Source organism: Oncorhynchus keta, chromosome 10 (assembly GCF_023373465.1).
Source record: "Oncorhynchus keta strain PuntledgeMale-10-30-2019 chromosome 10, Oket_V2, whole genome shotgun sequence".
In the NCBI taxonomy this organism is placed as follows: Eukaryota; Metazoa; Chordata; class Actinopteri; order Salmoniformes; family Salmonidae; genus Oncorhynchus; species Oncorhynchus keta.
The window spans coordinates 10,761,286-10,773,838 of NC_068430.1; the positions used below are offsets into that span (position 1 = coordinate 10,761,286).

Genomic DNA, 12,553 nt, shown 5'->3' on the forward strand with positions numbered 1-12,553 from the left:
ACACCATTACATTATACATGCTCTGCTATAGGTACATCCCAGCTCTGCTATAGGTACATCCCAGCTCTGCTATAGGTACATCCCAGCTCTGCTATAGGTACATCCCAGCTCTGCTATAGGTACATCCCAGCTCTGCTATAGGTACATCCCAGCTCTGCTATAGGTACATCCCAGCTCTGCTATAGGTACATCCCAGCTCTGCTATAGGTACATGCCAGCTCTGCTATAGGTACATCCCAGCTCTGCTATAGGTACATCCCAGCTCTGCTATAGGTATATGCCAGCTCTGAACACAGGTACATCACAACTCTGAACACAGGTACATCACAGCTCTGAACACAGGTACACAGGTACATCACAGCTCTGATCACAGGTACAACACAGCTCTGAACACAGGTACATCACAGCTCTGAACACAGGTACATCACAACTCTGAACACAGGTACACAGGTACATCACAACTCTGAACACAGGTACACAGGTACATCACAACTCTGAACACAGGTACACAGGTACACCACAGCTCTGATCACAGGTACATCACAGCTCTGATCACAGGTACATCACAGCTCTGAACACAGGTACATCAGAGCTCTGAACACAGGTACATCACAACTCTGAACACAGGTACACAGGTACACCACAGCTCTGAACACAGGTACATCACAACTCTGAACACAGGTACATCACAGCTCTGAACACAGGTACATCACAACTCTGATCACAGGTACATCACAGCTCTGATCACAGGTACACAGGTACATCACAGCTCTGATCACAGGTACATCAGAGCTCTGAACACAGGTACATCACAACTCTGAACACAGGTACACAGGTACACCACAGCTCTGAACACAGGTACACAGGTACATCACAGCTCTGAACACAGGTACATCACAACTCTGAACACAGGTACATCAGAGCTCTGAACACAGGTACATCACAACTCTGAACACAGGTACATCACAGCTCTGAACACAGGTACATCACAGCTCTGATCACAGGTACATCACAACTCTGATCACAGGTACATCACAGCTCTGAACACAGGTACATCACAGCTCTGAACACAGGTACACAGGTACATCAGAGCTCTGAACACAGGTACACAGGTACATCACAGCTCTGAACACAGGTACACAGGTACATCACAGCTCTGAACACATACACAGTATATCTTTCTGTTTCTCTCTGTTTCTCTCTCTCGTTCTCTTTTTGTTTCTCTCTCTCCGTTTATCTCTCTCTCTTTCTGTTTCTCTCTCCATTTATCTCTCTTGCTCTCTCTCTCTTTCTGTTTCTCTCTCTCCATGTCTCTCTCTCTCGCTCTCTCTCTCTTTCTGTTTCTCTCTTTCTGTTTCTCTCTCTCCCACTCTCTCTCTCTTTGTTTCTTTCTCTTTCTGTTTCTCTCTCTCTCTTTCTGTTTCTCTCTCTCCCCTCTCCCTTTCCTCTCTCTCTTTCTCAACAATGGTCCTCAGCTTAATAAATGCAGGAGGAATTGTCTCAGGATCTTGCTAAATTGGTTGACAAAACACCTGTCTCCCCATGAATCCTGAGTGGACGTTTAACACCTAACTCTCTTGTTCCTCTGGTGTTTTTAGAACCCAAATACAATTCTCCTGCTTGTCCCCCTGTCGTTGCCCTTATCTTCAAGAGACAGTGTGTGTGTGTGTGTGTGCGCGTGTGCGTGTGCGCGTGCGTGTGTGTGTGTGTGTGTGTGTGTGTGTGTGTGTGTGTGTGTGTGTGTGTGTGTGTGTGTGTGTGTGTGTGTGTGTGTGTGTGTGTGTGTGTGTGTGTGTGTGTGTGTGTGTGTTTAATCAGTAAATTTAAGGCTGGTTATTCTCTGGACGGTAGTGATGAAACTCTCCTCATCCACTGACGAAACTGAACGCGTTCCCTGTGCAGAGAAGACAGCCTAAAGCCAATGTGAGTTTGACAAAAGTGTGAGCATTTTTTGAAAATGTTTGGTATTTTCATTTGTCAAAAAAGGCATAACATAATATTCCAAAGCACAAAAGATAGCAAGATAAAATGAAGTAAAAAAACAACCACAGAAGCACTCAGACATGTTGGGAGCAAACATAAGATATACACAGAACACCTCTGTTTCCTAAGGCAGTGATAAAACACTGGTAAAGTGTTGATTAGATAGGAGTTGGGAGACTGAAGATGCTTGTGAGGTAGGAGTGGAGAGATGGGGGGGAGGGGCCGCTTCTCTATCACCACGGCAACCCATCCCACCAATCACCTTCCCAGCCACTTCTAAGACACGCCCTGCGGAGCAGGAACAGGAGATGGAGGAGTTGCTCCTAGACGCTGATCTTAGGAGACCATTAACCCTAATGTTTAAGTTTAAGGATGGGGTAGCTAATCTGAAATACTTGTTCATTGTTTGTAACTAAATAATTTTTATGTTGAGTTTATTTCACAGGTCATGACTAACATATAGGACGAGCTTCTTCTGTTTCTGTCTTGTCCTTTCTGTTTTTAGCCCAAAATAGATAATAATAATATATGCCATTTAGCTGACGCTTTTATCCAAAGCGACTTACAGTCATGTGTGCATACATTCTACGTATGGGTGGTCCCGGGAATCGAACCCACTACCCTGGCGTTACAAGCGCCATGCTCTACCAACTGAGCCACAGAAGGACCACCATTTTCCCTCCACCTGTCCCCCTTAACTGTCCTGTTACCCTAGATAAATGACCCCAAAGTATCAGTGTTCAACAGAGCCCCTGTCACAGTCCCTGTCCTCCCACGCACACGCACACACACACACACACACACACACACACACACACACACACACACACACACACACACACACACACACACACACACACACACACACACACACACACACACATACACTCATCAGTGCATCACACGTCAGCCAGAAATAACCCGTCTTCCATGTCCCATTTATGCCAACCCCTCTCATCATGCTGATTGACAGCTGAGTTCCACAGCCATAAGAAAACAAAACACACACAGTCAATCTTCCCTAGTTACCATACCCTTACAAAAAGAAAAACATGAAAAAAACGATGTGAAAAAAAACATGTGAAATATTGATTTATTTATTTTTAAATCTTCAATCAGACACGTTGTGAAGTTTCACATGTATGTTTTTCACTTTTCTCCCTTGTGAATTTTTTTTTCCCGACTTTTATTTCTCCACACGTTTATTTTTCACACGTATATTTGCAGCACTTCCAGCTCCATCCGTTTTCTCCTCCAGGGACCCCAAAGATGTTTTATAACTAACTCAAGATAGTCCACAGCCTGTTGTTACCAATGGGAGCAAATCAATCATAGTGGGCAGAACAAACAAGGAGGTGGGCAGAGGCAAGCAACAGCAAGCGAGATCCTATTGGTGCGTTCTAGCACGTATTTTCCTAGGGGAGGCAGGGTAGGCTAGTGGTTAGAGCGTTGGACTAGTAACCAAAATGGTTGGAAGTTCATATCCCCGAGCTGACAATGTACAAATCTGTCATCCTGCCTCTGAACCCACAGCCCCCCTAGGCTGTCATTGAAAATAAGAATTTGTTCTTAACTGACTTGCCTCGTTAAACAATAAAATTAAGGAACACCTGCTCAATTTGCCCTTTCTAAACAATTATATTTTTTCAAACTTTGGCAAAGGGTAAAGTCTACAAAACATAGTCCACTCTGTTCATAACAGATTCTAGTTTTAGGAACAGAAAACTATATTGAGACTAAATCGTTCTTCAATGAGAAAATTTGCAGTGAGTGGGAAATGCCAACCCGATGCCTGAGATTTAAGCATTCGGGGAAACATCTGGTTCATTGTTCTACCTGTGCCGACCCTGCTTGGCTTCAGAGGCAAATCAGCAGTGGGAAGCTGGGTACTACAGTATGTTGTTGGAATGAATGTGACAAAACTTGCAACTTGAAAAAAGGCAGAGAAAGCAAAGGCCATGGTAACATAACCAATGATAGTAAAGACAGGGTAACATAACCAATGATAGTAAAGACAGGGTAACATAACCAATGATAGTAAAGACAGGGTAACATAACCAATGATAGTAAAGACAGGGTAACATAACCAATGATAGTAAAGACAGGGTAACATAACCAATGATAGTAAAGACAGGGTAACATAACCAATGATAGTAAAGACAGGGTAACATAACCAATGATAGTAAAGACAGGGTAACATAACCAATGATAGTAAAGACAGGGTAACATAACCAATGATAGTAAAGACAGGGTAACATAACCAATGATAGTAAAGACAGGGTAACATAACCAATGATAGTAAAGACAGGGTAACATAACCAATGATAGTAAAGACAGGGTAACATAACCAATGATAGTAAAGACAGGGTAACATAACCAATGATAGTAAAGACAGGGTAACATAACCAATGATAGTAAAGACAGGGTAACATAACCAATGATAGTAAAGACAGGGTAACATAACCAATGATAGTAAAGACCAGGGGAACATAACCACTGATAACAAAGACCAGGGGAACATAACCAATGATAACAAAGACCATGGCAACATAACCAATGATAGTAAAGACCAGGGTAATGATAGTAAAGACCAGGGTAACATAACCAATAATAACAAAGACCAGGGGAACATAACCAATGATAGTAAAGACCAGGGTAATGATAGTAAAGACCAGGGTAATGATAGTAAAGACCAGGGGAACATAAACAATGATAACAAAGACCAGGGTAACATAACCAATGATAGTAAAGACCAGGGTAATGATAGTAAAGACCAGGGTAATGATAGTAAAGACCAGGGTAATGATAGTACAGACCAGGGTAACATAACCAATGATAGTAAAGACCAGGGTAATGATAGTAAAGACCAGGGTGATGATAGTAAAGACCAGGGTGATGATAGTACAGACCAGGGTAACATAACCAATGATAGTAAAGACCAGGGTAATGATAGTAAAGACCAGGGTAATGGCAGTAAAGACCAGGGTAATGATAGTAAAGACCAGGGTAATGATAGTAAAGACCAGGGTAATGGTAGTAAAGACCAGGGTAATGATAGTAAAGACCAGGGTAATGATAGTAAAGACCAGGGTAATGATAGTAAAGACCAGGGTAATGTTAGTAAAGACCAGGGTAACATAACCAGTGATAGGGAAAATTGCAGGAAGGCGGGTGCCATTTGATTTAAGCACGTTGCCCCCCCACACACACACAGAATGTTTTTTATTTACAAATAGTTTGTTCTCGGATTTCAAAATTATTTCCTTGCAATATTTTGTTTTCGCAACCAATACTTCTTGGGGTTCATGTTTTGCTTTAAATATCATTATTTTTGTTTGCAATACTAAGATGGTTGCATCATAATAACACTATTACTCTATTACATGTGTTTCTACGCCACAATCCTTACATTGAAACACTGACAGTGTTTCTACGCCACAGTTTCAGTAAAAAGCTGAGGGACAGGGGCTGGAGAAATGCAACCACTCTTAAATCCATGGACTACGCTATGGATGCAAGGACTGACCATCCATGATATCAACATTCCTGTTTTAACCATGTTTTCATTTACTTTGTTTTCAAAACATTGGAGTTAAACAATCTTATATTTTTGGGTTCTGATGGGTTGTGACAGTAGAGCTAAATGAAGCATTTATACATAATATTCTCCATAAATCATTGGGTACACATCTTTCATTCATAAGTCCAAAAATGTAGGTATACCAAACAAAAATATGAGCATATAGTTGATCAGGCTGCTGATTGTGGCTTGTGGAATGTTGTCCCAGTTGTCTTCAATAGTTGTGTGAAGTTGCTGGATATTGGCGGGAACTGGAACACGCTGTCGTACACACTGACCCAGAGCATTCCAAACATGCTGTGTGGGTGACATGTCTGGTGAGTATGCAGACCATGGAAGAACTGGGACATATCCAGCTTCCAGGAATTGTGTAGAGATCCTTGTGACATTGGGCCGTGCATTATCATGCTGAAACATGAACAGATCCTTGTGACATTAGGCCGTGCATTATCATGCTGAAACATGAACAGATCCTTGTGACATTAGGCCGTGCATTATCATGCTGAAACATGAACAGATCCTTGTGACATTGGGCCGTGCATTATCATGCTGAAACATGAACAGATCCTTGTGACATTAGGCCGTGCATTATCATGCTGAAACATGAACAGATCCTTGTGACATTAGGCCGTGCATTATCATGCTGAAACATGAACAGATCCTTGTGACATTGGGCCGTGCATTATCATGCTGAAACATGAACAGATCCTTGTGACATTGGGCCGTGCATTATCATGCTGAAACATGAACAGATCCTTGTGACATTGGGCCGTGCATTATCATGCTGAAACATGAACAGATCCTTGTGACATTGGGCCGTGCATTATCATGCTGAAACATGAACAGATCCTTGTGACATTGGGCCGTGCATTATCATGCTGAAACATGAACAGATCCTTGTGACATTGGGCTGTGCATTATCATGCTGAAACATGAACAGATCCTTGTGACATTGGGCCGTGCATTATCATGCTGAAACATGAACAGATCCTTGTGACATTGGGCCGTGCATTATCATGCTGAAACATGAACAGATCCTTGTGACATTGGGCCGTGCATTATCATGCTGAAACATGAACAGATCCTTGTGACATTGGGCCGTGCATTATCATGCTGAAACATGAGACAGGGGAGGAATGGCACAACAATGGGCCTCAGGATCTCGTCACGGCATCTCTGTGCATTCAAATTGCTATCGATAAAAATGCAATTGTGTTCATCATCCGCTCATAACACATGGAACCAACACTTTAAATGTTGCGTTTATATATTTCGGTTCAGCGTCTAAAGATGGTCCTTTTAACAGGCAGTGATTTTCATACAGCAGAACTATGGTGCTATGAGTTCCATTAACTCCCCTGAAAACATTTGATTCTGTCCACTCTACCACTAATGTCCAGCAAAACGACGTGGTCACCTTCATTCCACAGGTGAATGTGAGATTTTCACATTTTGAGGTTTTTTACATGTGAAACTGCATATCTGATTTTCACATGTGTTTTTTTTCTTCCTATAATTGATTTATATAAACAAGGTCTCATTAGAATATGTCAAAACAAGTCATATGGAGAAGCCCTTTCCTCCACTAGAAACTAACAGGAACACATTTGATATATTAATGAATGATATGAATAGAGGAATGAAAGGGGGCTAAACTTCCGATATTGTGTATTCAGGTCCTGTTGATTTACCACCTGGTCGGGGAACCTGGGTCCACTCAGCTGCCGATGAACAATGTACGTGTTTTACTGCTTTATTATCCACACACACACACACACACACACACACACACACACACACACACACACACACACACACACACACACACACACACACACACACACACACACACACACACACACACACACACACACACACACACACACACACACACACACACACACACACACACACACACACACACACACACACACACACACACACACACACACACACACATCTCATTAAATATTTATGTTGGTTTTACAGCTCTGCTATCCTGGACCAGCCCCATGTTTAATGTGAAGCCTCTGGGACAAAACCAAGCACTGCTATAATTAAACACACCAAAGGATATGTGTGTGTGTGTGTGTGTGTGTGTGTGTGTGTGTGTGTGTGTGTGTGTGTGTGTGTGTGTGTGTGTGTGTGTGTGTGTGTGTGTGTGTGTGTGTGTGTGTGTGGTGGGGGGGTTGGGGTTGGGCTGAAAATGTCTCAGATGAATTCAACTACCACAGTATACCAACAGAGAAGTACAAACACTAGGTACAGTATAAATGCAAGTTTTTTTTGTTTTTACAAGAAACTTTAATATGTTTGAGAAGCCTGTTTTAGTATCCTTTCTATCACTCCCCCCTCGCACCCCCTCGCTCACCTCGCCCCCCCCCTGTCAGTGACTGAATGAAAGGATTAAACACTGTCTGTTGAACCTATCAATTAAAAACACTCAACCTGACAGTATCTTTAATTAAAGATAGGTAGGCTACCATGGTAGGTAGAGGTGAGGAGGAAACTGACACTATCATTGTCTGAATTAAAGGGAGTTCTGAATTAAAGGGAGGTATGAATTAAAGGGAGGTCTGAATTAAAGGGGGGTCTGAATTAAAGGGAGTTCTGAATTAAAGGGAGGTATGAATTAAAGGGAGGTCTGAATTAAAGGGAGTTCTGAATTAAAGGGAGGTCTGAATTAAAGGGAGGTCAGAATTAAAGGGAGGTCTGAATTAAAGGGAGTTCTGAATTAAAGGGAGGTCTGAATTAAAGGGAGGTCTGAATTAAAGGGAGTTCTGAATTAAAGGGAGGTCTGAATTAAAGGGAGTTCTGAATTAAAGGGAGGTCTGAATTAAAGGGAGGTCTGAATTAAAGGGAGGTCTGAATTAAAGGGAGATCTGAATTAAAGGGAGGTCTGAATTAAAGGGAGGTCTGAATTAAAGGGAGGTCTGAATTAAAGGGAGGTCTGAATTAAAGGGAGGTCTGAATTAAAGGGAATTATGTTGGCCCAACGTGTCTCAGAGCAGGAACACCGATCTCCTAGTCTTGTCCCCCTGTCCATGTAATCTTATTCGTGATAATCTAAAATAACAAACAAGTCCCACCACCACTCCTAACCTGAGACTACAGAGGAACAGGCCTTCCTGTGAGGCACAGTGGGGCTTTGGGGAGTTAAATGGAAGTTGGTGAAAGGACAGGAAGTAATGTCATAGTAATTTAAGTCATCTGCCACTCAGGTACTCTGAGATCCCTGTAACAGAATGGAAGCATGGGGCTGTCTGACTGATGAGTCCTGTTTGTGTCAAGCTCATTCAGGGACCACATACGCCTGTGTGTGTGTGTGTGTGTGTGTGTGTGTGTGTGTGTGTGTGTGTGTGTGTGTGTGTGTGTGTGTGTGTGTGTGTGTGTGTGTGTGTGTGTGTGTGTGTGTGTGTGTGTGTGTGTGTGTCAGAGCCTAAGAAGACGTTCACACCCACGCCTGATTCTGTGACTCATCAATAACTTCCCTCACAAGTCGTCAATTATGTCCTGTGATGTCCCACTGACAGAGACAAAAGGCCTCCCCAGGCTCTGGCATATGAAGACATTAGGCCTAGTGCATCAGACTCATTTTGAGGGTTTCAATCTAGAACTGACCTTTGAGAACCACAGCTTGATACCCCAGCTAGCACACAACGTTCTGAGAACCACAGCTTGATACCCCAGCTAGCACACAACGTTCTGAGAACCACAGCTTGATACCCCAGCTAGCACACAACGTTCTGAGAACCACAGCTTGATACCCCAGCTAGCACACAACGTTCTGAGAACCACAGCTTGATACCCCAGCTAGCACACAACGTTCTGAGAACCACAGCTTGATAGCCCAGCTAGCACACAACGTTCTGAGAACCACAGCTTGATACCCCAGCTAGCACACAACGTTCTGAGAACCACAGCTTGATACCCCAGCTAGCACACAACGTTCTGAGAACCACAGCTTGATAGCCCAGCCAGCACACAACGTTCTGAGAACCACAGCTTGATACCCCAGCTAGCACACAATGTTCTGAGAACCACAGCTTGATACCCCAGCTAGCACACAACGTTCTGAGAACCACAGCTTGATAGCCCAGCTAGCACACAACGTTCTGAGAACCACAGCTTGATACCCCAGCTAGCACACAACGTTCTGAGAACCACAGCTTGATAGCCCAGCTAGCACACAACGTTCTGAGAACCACAACTTGATACCCCAGCTAGCACACAACGTTCTGAGAACCACAGCTTGATACCCCAGCTAGCACACAAAATTCTGAGAACCACAGCGTGGTACCCCAGCTAGCACATATCGCTCTTAGAACCACAGTGTGATACCAAAGTGGCAATTGAATATTTGAATCGAGTTTAAACCTAAAGGCTGTCACTATAGTTACTGTAGTCATGACAACAACTATAACATGGAAGACATTGAAGTTGCATGACACAATCTAACCAATCTAATTAACCTCTTGAACCTCTGGGGGCAGTATTTCATTTTTGGATGAAAAACATTCCCGTTTTAAACAAGATATTTTGTCACGAAAAGATGCTCGACTATGCATATAATTGACAGCTTTGGAAAGAAAACAATCTGACGTTTCCAAAATGGCAAAGATATTGTCTGTGAGTGCCACAGAACTAATGCTACAGGCGAAACCAAGATGAAATTTCATACAGGAAGTGAGCCAGATTTTGGAGGTGCTGTGTTCCAATGTCTCCGTATATGGCTGTGAATGCGCAAGGAATGAGCCTACACTTTCTGTCGTTTCCCCAAGGTGTTTGCAGCATTGTGATGTATTTGTAGGCATATCATTGGAAAATTGACCATAAGAGACTACGTTTACCAGGTGTCCGCTCGTTGTCTTCCGTCTAAACTATTGCGTAATCTCCAGGTGAGTGCATTTTTCCATTTTGAACAGAGGAGAAACCAAACTGCAACGAGTGATTTATCATCGAATAGATATGTGAAAAACACCTTGAGGTTTGATTCTAAACAACGTTTGCCATGTTTCTGTCGATATTAAAAGTTTGTGTTGTAATGACTGAATTTTAGGGTTTTTTTCTTAGCCAAACGAGATGAACAAAACGGAGCGATTTCTCCTACACAAATAATATTTTTGGAAAAACTGAACATTTGCTATCTAACTGAGAGTCTCCTCATTGAAAACATCCGAAGTTCTTCAAAGGTAAATGATGTTATTTGAATGCTTTTCTTGTTTTTGTAAAAATGTTGCCTGCTGAATGCTAGGCTTAATGCTATGGTAGCTATCAATACTCTTACACAAATGCTTGTGTAGCTATGGTTGAAAAGCATTTTTTGAAAATCTGAGATGACAGTGTTGTTAACAAAAGGCTAAGCTTGTGAGCCAATATATTTATTTCATTTCATTTGCGATTTTCATGAATAGTTAACGTTGCGTTATGGTAATGAGCTTGAGGCTATAATTACGCTCCCGGATACGGGATTGCTCGTCGCAGCAGGTTAAGTCTGGGATGTAATGGTCTGACCTGGAGTAGCCTACAGGACAGATCTACAGGGGGAACTGTCTGGTCTTGACGGATGAACGCTGCCTTAAACAGGTGAGAATCAGAGGGAAACCAATACTGAGAAAACCACACCTCAAAACCCCAGCAGGCGGTCACAGACTGAGAGAAACAATGTGCTAGACACTGAAGCTAATCTCTATGGCAGGGTGTCAAACTCATTTTTCCCCTCAGGCCACATTCGGTCTTCACCGAGGTCTGTAGTGCCGCACTGAAAAACCACCTGAAACCACCCGCGGGCCACATTGAATCAGCTCGTATGTTTGACACCCCTGCTCTCTATTAAAGCCATGTTTTAAAGTGTGAGAGACAGAAACAACATTAAAGTGATGTTGACAGTAGGCCTCCCCAGACATTACATTTTTTAGTCAACTAATCATCAAGCATTTGACTAATTGAATCAGTTTAAAGTTAAACAAAACAAAAAATGCCTGGGGGGCCCATGGAGAGGGCTGGGAAATCTTTCTGTAGGGTGTTGAGGGGGCAGACATAGAATCATGTATGACACAATGAATCACGGAGTGGAGAAAGAAATGTCAACGTGTCTTATTTGCTAGGGGCCTGAAATGACATGTTTAACCATGACATGAACCAGAGCAAACCAGAACAAATAAAAGATGGGAGGTAGGGAGGGAGGGAGAGAGAGAGACAGAGAGAGGGAGGGAAAGAGAGAGAGAAACACAGAGAGAGAGAGAGAGAGAGAGAGAGAGAGAGAGAGAGAGAGAGAGAGAGAGAGAGAGAGAGAGAGAGAGAGGGAGAGAGACAGAGAGAGAGAGAGAGACAGAGAGAGGGAGGGAAAGAGAGAGAGAAACACAGAGAGAGAGAGAGAGACAGAGAGAGGGAGAGAGAGAGACACAGAGAGAGAGAGAGACAGAGAGAGGGAGGGAAAGAGAAACAGAGAGAGAGCGAGAGATACAGAGAGAGGGCGGGAAAGAGAGAAAGAGAGAGAGAGAGAGAGAGAAGGAAGGAAGGAAGTGAGGAAAGAGAAACAGAAAGAGAGAGAGAGAGAAAACAATAACCAAAGGAAAGAGTGAAAGTGGAGAGTGAAATAATAATAATAATGATATTGATAATAATAATACATAATAATAATGATATTGATAATAATAATAATACATAATAATAATGATATTGATAATAATAATAATACATAATAATAATGATATTGATAATAATAATAATACATAATAATAATGATATTGATAATAATAATGATGATAATATTAATAATGATAATAATATTACTACTACTAATAATAATGATAATAATTATAATAATAATGATAATAACTGTCACGCCCTGGTCTAAGTATTTTGTGTTTTTCTTCATGTATTGGTCAGGCCAGGGTGTGGCATGGAGTTTTTGTATTGTGGTGTGCTTTGTCTTGGGGTTTTGGTGTGTATGTATTTGGGATTGTAGCTAGTGGGGTTATCTAGCAA

The 12,553-nt window shown here is 42.3% G+C and overlaps 1 protein-coding gene across 1 annotated transcript in view; it reads right to left on the reverse strand.

Annotated features, from left to right (window-relative positions):
* LOC127932611 (copine-8-like) overlaps positions 1 to 12,553 on the reverse strand; it is a 472,696-nt gene that overhangs the window by 13,811 nt on the left and 446,332 nt on the right. The gene's annotated exons all lie outside the window — the stretch shown is intronic.